The sequence below is a fragment of the Lissotriton helveticus genome, chromosome 3_1 (assembly GCF_964261635.1).
Source record: "Lissotriton helveticus chromosome 3_1, aLisHel1.1, whole genome shotgun sequence".
Lineage (NCBI taxonomy): Eukaryota > Metazoa > Chordata > Amphibia > Caudata > Salamandridae > Lissotriton > Lissotriton helveticus.
In genome coordinates this window covers 2,050,716,703-2,050,731,562 of record NC_136061.1, presented here as the reverse complement: position 1 = coordinate 2,050,731,562, position 14,860 = coordinate 2,050,716,703, and positions in this window count along the sequence as shown.

The window sequence follows — 14,860 nt, the reverse complement described above, 5'->3', positions numbered from 1 at the left end:
ACAAAATAATACATGTCCTTCCCATTCTGATGTGCAGCCCAGGCAACGTATGAAATAGGCTACACACATCTTTCACCTGGAGTCAGCATGCTAGGCAGTGTATGACACAAACCCACACTCTCAGGCACATACTGCAGCAGATAAACTTCATGTGTGTACTCCCTGCACTCTCACTTCCACTCTGAAACACTTACCCTGACATCTTGTGGAGAAGTGTGCCTCAATGATTAGAGCAGGCAGACCTCGATGCAGAGCTCTGGCCAGGGACTAGGGTTCGATTCCTGCCTCGGCGGGTCTCGGGCTCATTAATTCCCCTGACCGGATATTCTCGCCTCAGTGCCTATTCTGATCATGGGTCCCACGCTGCAACTCTGGGCAATAGCTTGCTTAGTCTCCACAACGGCCCCCACAACGCGAGGGATGCCTGGTCTGCACCATGGGGGTGCCCAGGAGTGGACACTTCACAGGGTAAGCCAGGAAGGGTTCCCTTGCGGTATTCGTACAAGCGCCGGGAAACCCACAGAGGGTAGCTGTGCGCTATACAAGTACAAAAACATTTACATTTACATTTACATCTGGAGCACCATATAGCCTCCCATACTGTGTGAACACCTTGTTCACCAGAACCTCCAGCACATCGGTGGTGAAGCGACGGACTCTGATCTTCTCAGTCCTCGACATCACTTGGTCTAGGAGACAGGAGCAGCAGCATTTGGTGGTGAAGGGTGTCTGGCAGCAGTGTCAGGAGACAGGAGCAGCAGCAATTGGTGGTAAGGGGTATCAGACAGCAGTGTCTGGAGACAGGAGGAGCAGCAGTAGGTGGCGAGGGGTGTCAGGCGGTAGTGTCTGTAAGCAGTGGAAATGTGAGGATCTCTCCCACACATATATAGCTCCCTGGGGTTATTTCAGAGGTTCGTAGCTGCTGCAATTGGTGTTCCAGGTCAGCTTTTATCAAATGCATCACTACCGTGATTTTCAAAATTGCATTAGGCTGCGGTGATTGCGGTTCTCATTGGCTGTAAGGGCTTGGGTATTGGCGGTGACACACCGCAGGGGCCAGGTGGTTGCTACCACAGTCGTGCATCTCTCAATTGCATATAGTGAACAGCTTGTGGTAGCGTAGAACGTCTACCGCAATTTTCAAAATTGCATTAGGCTACTGCAATTGTGGTTCCCATTGACTGTAAGGGCTTTAACATTGGCGGTGACACACCCCAGGGGCAGGCGGTCGCTACCGCGGTCTTGCATCTTTCAATCGTATCCAATGGCCAGCAATGCAGTGGCGGAGCATGCCTACAGCGATTTTTAAAATTGCATTAGTCTACCACGATTGTGGTTCCGATTGGCTGTAAGGTCTTGGGCACTGGCGGTGACACACCGCACGGGCCAAGCGGTCCCTACCGCGATATGGCTGCTATACTTTGGAGCCAGTGACCATGATTTGGGTGGCGAAGCATGCCAACCGCCATTTGACCATAAGTATATATCTGTCACTACCGAGAGTGTGGCTTTGGAATTGGCAGTGACACATCGCTGGGGCTAAGCGGTCGCTACCGCGATAAATCTGCTATACATTGGTGCCAGTGACCGTGATTTGGGTGGTGGAATATGCCAACCCCCATTTGACCATAAGTATATATCTATCACTACTGCAAGTGTGGCTTTGGCATTGGCAGTGACACACTGCTGGGGCCAGGCGGTCCCTACCGCGATAAGGCTGCTATACATTGGTGCCAGTGACCATGATTTGGGTGGCAGAGCATGCCAACTGCCATTTGACCATAAGTATATACTTATCACTACTGCGAGTGTGGCTTTGGCATTGGCAGTGACACACCGCAGGGGCAGGCGGTTGCTACCATGATGTGGCTGCTGTACATTGGTGCCAGTGACCATGATTTGGGTGGCAGAGCACTTTGACAGCACCTATGGACACATCATGCTGTGTGAATGGCCAATGGCCAGTTCTCAACAGGGCACATTAGATACATGATTAATGGCACAAGATTGTGCACACAATGCCAATGTAACATTTACCCCACTGCTGACTACACACGCCATGTTGATGTATGTGATTGTAAACACTGGCATGTAGTCCCTCACATGTCACTTGTGATATTGCTGGGCATGTACACAGAACAGTGTTGTGATGAACTCTCCAATGGGTACACATGTCAATGTGCTATAGGGCTGAGCAACTCACAGTGATGAATGTCTGACAGCACAGTGTGCAAATGTCACCCACTACTTTGCTTGGCTCATGCACACACTTGTTGTTTACGCACAGACAGTGATCATTGTGTTGTTGATGTGTGCCGCGTTCAACTTATGCAAGATGGTGTGGCAAGAAGAGTAGCTAGGTAGGGGACAGTAGTGTTGCAGTTTCACACATATATGCTGGATGAGCTACTCTCAGGGCTGCTCATGCAAGATGTGGCCAGTTCCCTTTGGTCATTCTCAAAGTCAGATATCGTTTTGGAGGTACTCGCTGTGTGAAAAGTGGAAAAGGGTACGACTAGTGTAGCTGAAGGTGTCCCTAAATGTAAGTTGGGCTGTAAGATGAACTGTGATGACAGTCATTGTTGGCATTGTGTCAGTAAAAACTTAAGATGTTGGACACAAATCATGGTGGATTGCATTGACATGTTTTACCTTTGATCGCACCTAGGGGGAGACCAAATGTGCATCGTCCCTTCACAGTACTGGCAGGCATTGAAGATGAGGTGGTCATACAGAAATTCCGTATGGATCGACCTACTCTACAAGACCTATGTGCTACGTTGGAGCCCCACCTGCGGCCTCGCAGAACATATCCAATGTCATATGTGATGGCGGCCCTGCATTTTTTGGCTACTGTATCATTCCAGTACACCGTGTCCAGTGCCGGGAGGATGTCACAACCTATTCATCATTGGTGCTACGTGATGTCCTGTCCGCTATGATGACCTACAAGGACAGATACATCCATTTCCCCAGGAGGCATGAATTGGCGTCTGTGAAGGCAGATTTTTATGCCCTTTGGCACATCCCTAATGTTGTTGGTGCCATTGACTGCACCCATGTTGGCCTAGTTCCACCACAGGCATGTGAGCACTTCTACAGAAACAAGAAACATTTCTATGCCAAATATGTGCTAGTGGTGTGCAAGGCGGATATGATCATCTCACACGTCTGTGCCAAATTTCCGGGTTCGGCCCATGACTCGTACATCATGCGTAATAGCACTGTACCACAGCTGATTGCTAATCTGCTTCCAAAGCGTGCATGGATTGTGGATGAGTACGCAGAGTCAAGTTGCGTGCTGTGTGTGTGACATGATGTTCTCTGCCACAGTTATATTACAAAGCTGGTCTGTGTATCTCACACCTATGTGACTCTGCATATCCCAACCGTCCTTGGTTGCTGAGACCATTGATGAATCCCAGGACCCCAAGTGATGTCTGCTACAATGATGCCCAAGGGAGGACACGTTTTGTGGTGGAGCGTACTTTTGGTCTCCTAAAGTCATGATTTCGCTGCCTGGACAAGACCAGAGGTGCTCTGATGTACTCACCCAAAAAAGTGTGTCAGATTGTAGTTGCATGCTGCATGCTCCCAAACCTGGCCTTGCACAAGGAGATCCCCCTGCTCCTGGATGCTGATGAGCAGCAGAGGACCCCGAATGCAAACCATCCCATGTCCAGTGATGAGGATAGTGGAGAGGAGGAAGGTGGCGACCTGCATCAACAGCTCATCAACCGATACTTAATTTGATGGTAAGTGGCAATGTACAACGGGGCCCTTGTCTGCTGATGTCATTGTTGGTGAAAAGGTCTGTGTGGGCTTTGTGACTGCAGCCTGTTGTTGACTCAGTGCTGGCTGCCAATGTTTTGGAGACAGGGTAGTTTAGCACAGACACAGGATGTCTATGTCAGTACTGTTGCTCATTGTAATGTGTGCAGATTGGAGTACCTTGATGACAAGTGTTGTGTGATGGCTGTGATGACACCGCCTGACTAGTGAATGTTGTTCTGTTGTGTTTTCCTGGGTTCCTTTAGACTCTCCTTGTCTATAAACAATCTGTGCTCATGGTACATTGTAATCATGGTGAACATTGCACATCCTTTGATAAACATGGAGAAGACACAACAACATAGGTGTGTAAGGAGTATTTATTTGCAATGGGTACATGTGACAGGGGAGAGAATATTTACAAAAGGTGATTAGTGAAGCAATGAGTTGTCAGTGATGGAAGATGAGACAACTGAGTAGTCACCACATTGATGTGGTGGCCCAGTTCAACAGACGAATGCCATTAACATGGCAGTGTGGGGAAGGACAGTCAACAAAGTCAATGGCAAGGTAAAGAAGGGTGACATCATGATTGACTCCTTCACTGGCGTTTGGCAGGTGCTTTGCCAAGGGTTCCTCCCTTGGATTTCTTTGGACGGCCCCTTGGTTGTTTGGCAGAGGGGGGCTCTGCTGCGGGCCAGTGGGGTCTGAGGAGTTCCCCCTCTCCGTGGCCACAGGGGAGGATGTGGAACTGTCATCCTGCGGGCCACCAGAGGGAGGTGGAGGTATTGTTTGTGCCACAGGCCTGTCCCTCAGAACCACCACTAGCTGTCCCAAGAGGTCCACGATTTGGCCCATGCGGGTGTCGATGGGCCTCAGCAGCAGGCGGAGCTCACGGGAATCCTCCTGAGCCTGGCCCGTTTGTCCCTGGGCCTGTTCATAGGCGCTAAGGACTCTGATGATGTTGTCCAGGGCTCTGGTCCCAGTGTCCGGTTGGCGTCATTGCTGTTGTTACTGAGGTGGTGGTGGGCGGAATAGTGGGAGTCTGGGACCTGTGTGTGATGTTGAATATGCCCCATCTCCTCCCGCTCCTTTATAATGCTATTTCAACTCGCACCTACATGAAAGTTCCACTCTTCCTTACACACCCAATTTGCGTCTAATACTTACACCATTCTTCCTGAATTCACACATTCTGCACTCAGCCACTATTGTTCAAAATCCTTCCCATTCTCACATTCTATCTGCCATAATACATTCTTAATTATGCTGCATTCAACACTGTTCCTTCAGTCTCCCCCATTATCTAATGTGCTGCAGGGTTTGATTCCTTCAGGGCTGGAATAGTGCAAAGGAGTCTGGCCAGGGAAGGGGCTGGTTTTATACTCCGCTATGTGGGTGTGTCAAAATGTGGCATTGCTATCAGGTGTGTTGTGTGGGTTGTTCTGGGATTTGTGTTTTTGAAGTTGCCATGGGGTGTGTCATTGGTTTGTGTTAGGTGTTTTGGGAGGAAGAGCTAGTTTAATGTGTGCACTTGGTGGCCTTGTGGTGTGTATGTTTTGTCGACCGCCATATTTGTCATGGAGAGTCCGCGGTGGTGGGTATGCAAAAGCCCTTCCGACGGCTCTCTCATTCATCACTGTTTGCGATCACAGCATTCGAAAACAGTGGAACGTACCGCTGTCACATCGGGAAATCCTAATTTTCCATGCGGTCACTCCGCTGGTCTGACTGTGGTTTAGTGTGTTTCCGCCGTGAATATGACCGGCACGGTCGGATTTTTACCAGCTCCGCCAGCTACTGGCAGTCTTTCGTGGAGTTGTTCCGCTGCGGTCGGGATTTTTGGGCGGTTTATCTTAATCGGACCGCCAGTTTTGCCGCAGTACCAGCGGACGGTTGATTTCTGTTATCATGGCAGTGAGGTGGTTTTCTGACCATCATCCCAATAGACCCATTAGTTTTGATCAGCCACTCAAAGATCTGCCTCTAGAGACTCCTGAATGCCTCATCAGCTTACTCAATGAAGAACCTAATATGAAAAAAGGAAATTCATGGCCCTAGGGAAGTGAACCACCAGCTCCATGAAATTGCATCTGGAAACAAACAAAATCAAAATAGTAATCAAACATAATATTACAGTTCGAGAATCTGGGGTCCTTCAAGCTGCACAAAGAGAATATGCTTCTGAAAGCTAACTCCCTTAAGATTGCCTTCCATCGACTCAATGCAAAGATTGTCGGTCCAAAACTCATGCCACTCCTACAAGTAATTCAGGCAACACTGGTACCAATTCCAGCATATAGTAGTGAGACTCATCTTCTGGACAAAATCATAGCCAAAAGCTTTAGGTCCCTATTCTACTTGCCTCAACATACATCAACTCCTCAGATGAGAGTAGAATTTAGTCAAGAAAGTAAACTTTGCCCAGGCAAGGGGCATTTATAAAATGCTGTCGTAAGCTAAAAAATGCTAGCGCCCAAACTCTAAACTATTATCCATGGCAGGAAATTTCAAATCAGTACAAGAGCTTATTTGCTTATTCCCAGGTAAAGCCTATCTCACATTGTTGTTAGCAACTCTTGGTCTAAACCCACAATGGAATACACAGGTTAGCTATCTTCAATATAAGACCATGATGAATAAGCTAATCAGGGAGGCTTCAATGAAGACAGATAATGGAGCACTCTCCAAGAAATGCCACACTTGGACGACAATAGTCAGAAACGGCACTCTGAAATGTCAACCGTACCTTGATTCCTGGTCTAACGCTCATATAAAAGAGAGATTTTTGAAATATCATGTGGGGTTCCTTCGCTCACTTTTGCACCTTCCACCATGGCAACATGTGGAGGGAAATAAACTATTCCGGTTATGTTTACAAAGCCCTGAAATAATGCTAAACACTGGAGGGTCGCAAAACCTTCCTAAAAGCGTTGTTCAACAGAAGGGGCTTACATCACTGCAGACAGGCTGTTACAGGTTGCTTCAAACCAACTGACATACTGACATACAGTTAAACTGAAGGCTGGTGAAATACCTTAGTAGAGTTGAGCCAAAAATTGAAAAACACTTCCTGAAACAGTGGCCAGCAAAAATCCCTGCATGGAGAGTCAGCTGGCTATCTATCCAAATAGGAAACACGTTACACCAATAACAGTTGGGATCATAACTTGTTTGGCACAGTCAGATAGACTAGTACAGTCACTTTATTGCATTTTGCACAGTCAAGATGCAACATCAATTGGACATCCATTGCACCAATCCTCCAAAACAATATTCTGCCAGGACACTGACCATGGACAAGTGATATATTGTTATAGAAAGCCAAGTCCATCGAAGAAGTCGTGGCAGCACCCAGGCACCTAAATAAATACTCCATTTTGATTAAATTGCATAAGAAATATTGTGGACATCACTGATACCTCAATGCATTTGCAGAGTCAAATTATGTCTCCTATCAAATGAGAAAAAGTTGCACTTTTTACTGTAAGGTTCTTTAAAAGCAAATAATGAGAAACAGGTGTGTCAAATACCAACGGCTGTTTTGTATATTTTCTCCTCCTCACTTTCAACATTGGCTCTGTTTTTTATTGTGAGTTTAAAGGTTATAATTTACTATGCATTTTATATATATAAAATAGATAAAATCTGCTACTTTTAATAAAATGAAAGCGATCTTCGATAATTCAATTGACATGCATTTGATGACTACACATTTCAACTAATATACTTCATATTATAACAAGCAAACCCCATTGTTTCAATACATTAACGTTATATATGTGGACCACGATTTCATACATAACCAAATAAAGTCCTTTCTTTATCACATAAAGTAAATGCTGGGAGGGGAGAGCTAAGTTAATACTCACTTTCTGATATAGATTTGGGCTGACTGGTGCCCTAAGTAGTTAAAGCGCGGTGGCAAATGGTTGCATGTTATGGGAACCTTTAAGGCATATGATGCTTTTAGCTGGAATCTAGCAGCATTTGTTGACTTATCTAAAGGAAACAAAAAACATAACAACACAGCACACATAACGTGACATTTAAACATTCCAGGGCACATCTCAACAAAAACGAACCATACAAAAAATGAATGGTTAATGACATGAATATTGTGTCAAAAATATGGTCAATAAAAAATATTGAGGATGGTTAGAATATTACTTTTTAATGCACATATTCTCTTTACATTTTTAAGCGAAATAGTGGTTAGTTTAATATAGTTGTATTAACTAATCTTAATATATTTAGGTGTTAGTTTTATTATAGTTGATACTTTTTTAGTCCAGTTTGTCACTTTAATTGCATCATTAATTATTGCTGTAATATAGTTTAATGTGATTAAATGTAAGGTGGATTTGTAGAGCGCTGTTTTTCACTCGTGAGGAAATCCAGGCGCTGACTAGTTAAGAGTTGGTGTGTAGTGCGATAATTATGTATAAAGCCATTTGCAATTTAGTAGAGGGTTGTTGGGATTATAGGGAAATAGGGTTGGAAATTATTTAAATTATACATTATTGTGTTTTTATTTAAACTTGATTTATGTTCATTTCATGTTTAACTGCTACATATCTAAATTATTTTATTTTTATTTACTGCTATTTTAATTATGTAACAGTATTTTGTGTTTTTATTGTGCATTTTTATTATTCTATAGTTTCATTAATACTTTATAATTTAGTACCAGGTTGTTGGGTGTGCAGAGGAATATGGTCTGAATTTTTTCAGACCATATTATATAGGGGGACTGAGCCTACTCAAGGTACTAATAAGACTGTGCAAATTGGGACTACCGATTCCAGCATGCCAAGGTGCAAATAGAAGGCCACGCCGACTCAGGGCGGGTGCAGCTCACTAATGAAGAGTGAACCCAGCACAGAGATGTCATTCCCTCTATCAAGCAATCCATGAATACGGGGCGCTTCAGCCTCTAAACGCGTCGGATTTACAAATAATTTTTAATGGAAGACAGAAAGCCAGCTACAGCAAGGCGCGTACTGCTGGATGGTACGAGAGAGCATTGTGTGCCCTTCCAAAGCTCGAGGGCTTTTGTAGAATTATATCTATATATATATATATATTACCTACTGGCGGTCGCCAGTAGGTATATATAGTTAGGATTTTTTCTCTATGGGATTTTTGAAAATTCTATGTCTAATAACTTTGGCGTTTGTGGACGGAATTGGCTGAAACTTTCAGGAAAATGGAACATTTTGTTTCTGAGCAGCCCCTGAAAATTTGGGGGGTTTTCGTCAAGGGGGGGCCGAGAAAAAAGGGGGTCCCAAAACGTGTTTTTAACATTGAGTTTTCCATAGGGCGGTTGGCCTCACTTTTAGCCCGAACGGCTGAATGGATTTGCACGAAACTTGGCAAAATTGTAGGGACTGGTAGCCCGATGTGCCTTTTGTAGGTCTCAATATATGTGCTCCAGTGGATTTTGAGAAATTAACGTTCAAAAAAAGATATATATCTGTAACAGCGGACCGGGCAGCGCTCCTGTTCGCGGACTTTACGCGTTACGGAGCTTTGTGAAGCGAAGCTGATTGGTTCTCCGGCGTCTGTAAACATTCCAAACAGTCCGTAGCGGCCGCCATCTTGTCTCTCGGTAGGATCGAGAGACAAGAGGAGGCCAAAGCGAAGGGGCAAATGACCATAAGGGGGCATAGTAGATCCTCCCTGACCCCCTAGGTTTGATGTGGAGGTTTTAAAAGGGCCCCGCGGGGCAAAAAAAAAATAAAATAATAATAATCGAACGGCTGAATGGATTTGCACGAAACTTGGGGAAATTGTAGGTACTGGTAGCCCGATGTGCCTTTGCTAGGTCTCAATATATGTGCTCCAGTGGATTTTGAGAAATTAACGTTCAAAAAAAGATATATATCTGTAACAGCGCTCCGGTTCGCGGACTTTTCGCGTTACGGAGCATTGTGAAGCGAAGCTGATTGGTTCTCCGGCGTCTGTAAACATTCCAAACAGTCCGTAGCGGCCGCCATCTTGTCTCTCGGTAGGATCGAGAGACAAGAGGAGGCCAAAGCGAAGGGGCAAATGACCATAAGGGGGCATAGTAGATCCTCCCTGACCCCCTAGGTTTGATGTGGAGGCTTTAAAAGGGCCTCGCAGGGCAAAAAAAAAATATATCGTTTTTTTAGTTCTTTTGCGTGGGGAGCGCCCGGTTCGCGAACCAGGAAGCGTTCTGGGGAGCGTACTTTCTTGAAAATTAGTGAAAAAAGTTAGAGTAAAATAATAATTGTGAGTGATCAGATGTAGGGTAGCTCTGAGAAGAGCCTTTGGGTTTATGGTACATTTAGGTACTTATAAGTAGGTACCAATGCACAGTCTTAAATTCAGAATGAAAATTCTGTTGCCCTCATCTGAGAAGTGAACTCCATCTCCTCTGTAGATATCTTGCATGTAGTAACGCAAGTTATTGTTGTACAAGGAGCCCATTCCATGGTCTCTCATGTAAGCTGAAACAGATTTGTTTACATGCTTCCTCGACTTCTCAATTTGTGGACAAAATTGGTTCGATCACCTCCATTTCTGTCTTTGGCATATATTTGAATATACCAAGGCAGTCTGAGGAAAAAGTGCCATCAATTGCTCAAAGGTGTCCTTTAAAAGCATTTCCAGACCTACCCCAATCAAAGTGCCCAAGTCATTACCTCCACAGTGCACAATTAACAGGTCAGGTTTTGGCAAATGCATAAAGGTTTTCACCAATGGTATCAATTGGTGACATTTTAATCCTCTGTGGCCAAACCACTTAATTTCCACATCTTGTAAATTGAGGTTAGGTAAATTTCTGTTCTCAGCATACCTCTGAGCCCAATAGATGTAACTATGTCCAACAATCCAGACAGAAAACATGGCGAGAGAAGGTTCTGCTGCAGTCAGATGAAGTGTGGCAATGAAATGGCAGTTGAAAAAATAAGAGTTTAAAATGAAAAAAAACTGTGGAGTTTCTGTGTTAATGAAGCAGTAACAGTGATTGGTGGATTTTGATTGCTGAAAACAGAAAGTTAGGGTGCATGGATGAGTTCGTTGAAAGATGTATTTTGAGTGGCGAAGAAAAAATCATTAAATGGAAGAATGCACTTGATATGCAGGTGCACTGAGAGTTCAGAGTTCAATTGCAACATTGTTGTGTGAACTTGCAAACACCAGAGGTCTTGCAAGAGGTGGTTGCTATGCAAAAAAGCAGAGAGGGCAGAGGGGGGGAGGGTTTTGATTTGAAAAAAAGTGAGGGAAGAGTTTTGATTGGGTGACATGAGAGATATGTGTGAAGAATTGCAGCATTTCTGTGCTTTTGATAGCTGCAGACTCTGGAGTGCATACCTTTTGCTCTGCTGAAGACAAATTGGTGTGTTTCTGAGACTGTTTTGAAACTCAAAGTATTTGCTAAGGTGAGAAAAGATTTCTTTAATTTAGATAGAAAATAGTGTGCTTTAAGGAGAAAATTATGAAGAAAGTTGTGTTTTTCAAATGTTGCTTTGTCTCAAGTGTTTTACAAATAGATTTTGTTTCTTTGAGAAATTGTAATTGGAGAAAATGTGAAGTATTAGTACTGACAGGGTTTTTATGTGCATAGGAGCTGTGGAGTGTTTTCAAATTATGATTTGTAAATCGTTTTTGAGGAAAAGGAATGGTTTTAATACTTATGACAAGGACATAATGCTGTATGCTTCTTTATAAGGCAATTGAGTGTCTCTGACGTTTCCCTGTGGAGCAAATTGCTTGTAAATATGCTCCCACCTGTGCATGGCAAATTTAGATTTTGAATGTTTGCGTTACATAGGCATGTTAAAGGTGACCGAAACATGCTGCAAAGGCAATCAAAAAACGCTTTCATGTGTCTTAAGGACATTTTAAGTCATTTCCCCATGTGGAGTGTTTTTAAATTATGACTTGAAAATCGTTTTTGGGGAAAATGAATGCTTTTAAAATTTATGACAAGGACATAATGGTGTATGCTTCTTTATAAGGCATTTCAGTGTCTCTGATGTTATTTTTGCAATATTAAATTAAAAGACCTTTCTCCGTGGAGCAAATTCCTTGTAAATATGCTCCCACCTGTGCATGGTAAATTTAGATTTTGACTGTTTGAGTTACTTAGCCATGTTAAAAGTGACCCAAAAAAGTTGCAAAGGCTTTAAAAAAACATTTTCATGTGTCTTGAGGACATTTTAAGTCATTTCCCCGTGGGCAGTGTTTTCAAATTATGAGTTGAAAATCGTTTTTGAGGTAAAGGAATGTTTTCAAAATGTATGTGCGCCATATGCCCCCAAATTTCTTTTTCAGGGGTGCAGCAGGGTGTTCTTGAGACACCCCTGCACCCTCGAAAAAATTCGTAATTTGCGATGAGCTAATTGCTAATCGCAAATTGCACGTTCATTCCTATGGGCCTCCTGCTCCATGGAAATGAATGGGTAATTTGTAATTAGCAAATAGCTCATCGCAAACTAGGAATGGTAAAGAATCGCTATTTATTCCTTAAAGTTTGCTATTTAGGAAATGTAAAAAACTTTGATGATACATATGGCGGTTCATCTCTAACAAGATAAGAAGCTTAGGGATAGATTTATGATGACTGGCGTATCATCAGGGATGTGCCAGTCATCCAATCGCGGGCCGTGGAGGGAGTTACGGTGGGGCAGGGAGGCGGGGAGGGGGAGGGGCAGGGTGGAGGGACCTAAAAACTGGCATATGGATAATTGCAGGTAAGTACACAATTTAATTATTCAAACGAAATTCGTAGCGCGCACAGCATCCCATTTTGAGATGCAGTGCGCGCTACGAAATTCGTTTGAATAATTAAATTGTGTACTTACCTGCAATTATCCATATGCCAGTTTTTAGGTCCCTCCACCCTGCCCCTCCCCCTTCCCGCCTCCCTGCCCCACCGTAACTTCCTCCACGGCCCGCGGCTGCAGTCATCCTGTGCCGCTGTTCCGCCACCCATGGTGTGCTGCATTTACAATGCGGCGCATCATGGGGCAAAAACAGCATAGATGCGTGACGCATCTGTGCCGTAAAGGTGGCGCATTGCTGGAGTTGTATCGCAAGTGTGATGAAGCTCCAGCAAGGCTCAGGGGTGCCCCTGTCGCAGGGTTTCTGTTCTCACACAGAACTGTGCACAGAGGATTGGAACCTCGGTGAATTAGGGTGCCCCAAAACTCACCTTAGTACCGAAAAACCCCTTAGCAAGCTAGCTACAGTGTCACATTGGATATAACAAACTCTCAATGTTTAGACAATCCAGAATATGAACTTACAGTACCTCAGGATACGTGGAACTCATGAACACTCGGTCGTTATATATTCATTACAAACCAGAACATGGAGTTAAGAAGAACACATGTGTATTTGAAATGTTTATTTACTAATGCCGTCTTCTCAGGCGTAGTATCTTAGATAATACAAGTACACATCTTCGTCGCCATTGTAATAATGTGAGAACGTACGTCTTTAAATGTTTTTTAGTTATCTTTATTCCGGAGCGCCGGGGCTAAGCTGTTGCTCAACGGTCGGGGCCAAGCAAACAATATGGCCGCCTTCCGCTTTCTGTTTCCCCAAATCCTGTTCCTGTGCAGGAACACTAGAACGTACCACAATTATCAGTAGCAAAATTACCAGCATAGTTACTAGTACATAAAAAGCGAATGGTGACAGTATGTTAACATGCTGTAAATGAATAAGAGTTAGCAACACTTATATCTCACCCTGCCTAATACACATATTATATTATTTGCTAAGAAGGTCTCTTTGGGTTAGTTTAGGGCGTGCCTATACTTTAGTGTCCTAGATTTGAAGGAATCACATCAGCATACACCAGCTCTCTCTTCATGTGAACCGCATCAAGTGTTGTGTATGTGTGTGTTCGGTAGAGCAATATAAAACCCGCCTCATGCCCAGAATTGGCAGAAGCTGCACTTATGTTATGACTATGAAGTCGTGGAGATCAGACCTCATAACAATTCTGTATCGTGTTGTTCTTGAAACTTCAGCACTCGCTGTACAGATATAGTTTAAGAAGCAAAGCAGATAGTAGAGCAATAACATATTATTGTCATGTAAACCATGATGAACTACTAGGTTGAAAGCTAAAGCAACAACTAAGTGTTGTGTGCAAAAGTTGCAAAAAAGGAAAAATGGCGTTTAAACCGGTAATGAGCCCATGTTAACTTAACACAGTGTAAAGATATCCAGGATCTACATGACACCCCTCCATGATCCGGAAACAAACAAAATAAGGTAATAGAAGTGCCATCTCATGAGAGCAGATTGCAACTTTATATGTGCACGGTCCGCAAGGTAAAACATTAAAAACTAGCAAAATTTAATGCTAAGAAAAAATAAAACAGTCAACTAGTTTATCGAGGCTTAAGCCAATAGGCAAGCTAAATAATAAAAACTTGACAAATAAGTCAATGAATTGTCAATGAAATGCTAGTACTCAGCATATCAAACATGAAAAAGGTCTATGACATAATTGTGTATGCAAAATAAGCTGCAACAGCCTCCAATAGGAAGTCACCGTCTTCATCCGAAAAGAGTTCAGCCATCCAATTTAAAAGCGGAAAAGAACATACGTGCTCTCCCAGCACCGGATCCTCTATCACCATCAGAGGACAGCTCGGTGGGTTTTCAAGAAAGCTCTGTTCCAAGAAAGACTGTGTTGCCGCCAGTAAATTCCAGGGACCAATTAGTCCATACATCAATGCCACAGCCATAATCCTTTCGCCAGGACAAACCAACTCGTGAGCAATGATAGGACTCATCAGCTGATTAAAGTCGACGTCAGGAGAAACCGGTCCGCAGAGACACAAATTAATGGCCCAATCGAAATCACAGGTCAGGCAGTGAAATACAGGCTGGACACAGGTGAAGTAGGAGAATCGAAAAGATAATCCATATGCCGTGCTTAATATCGCCAACGGCATTGTGCCATAATATTCAAGCATGCGATTACGGAACAGCGTTAGCAGCTGCAGGGCGGGACCTTGCACAGGAGGGACATCCATATTTAAAAATGTAAAAAAGCACAAGAGCGTCCGGTGCTAATGCAAGTAAAACTGGGAATCCA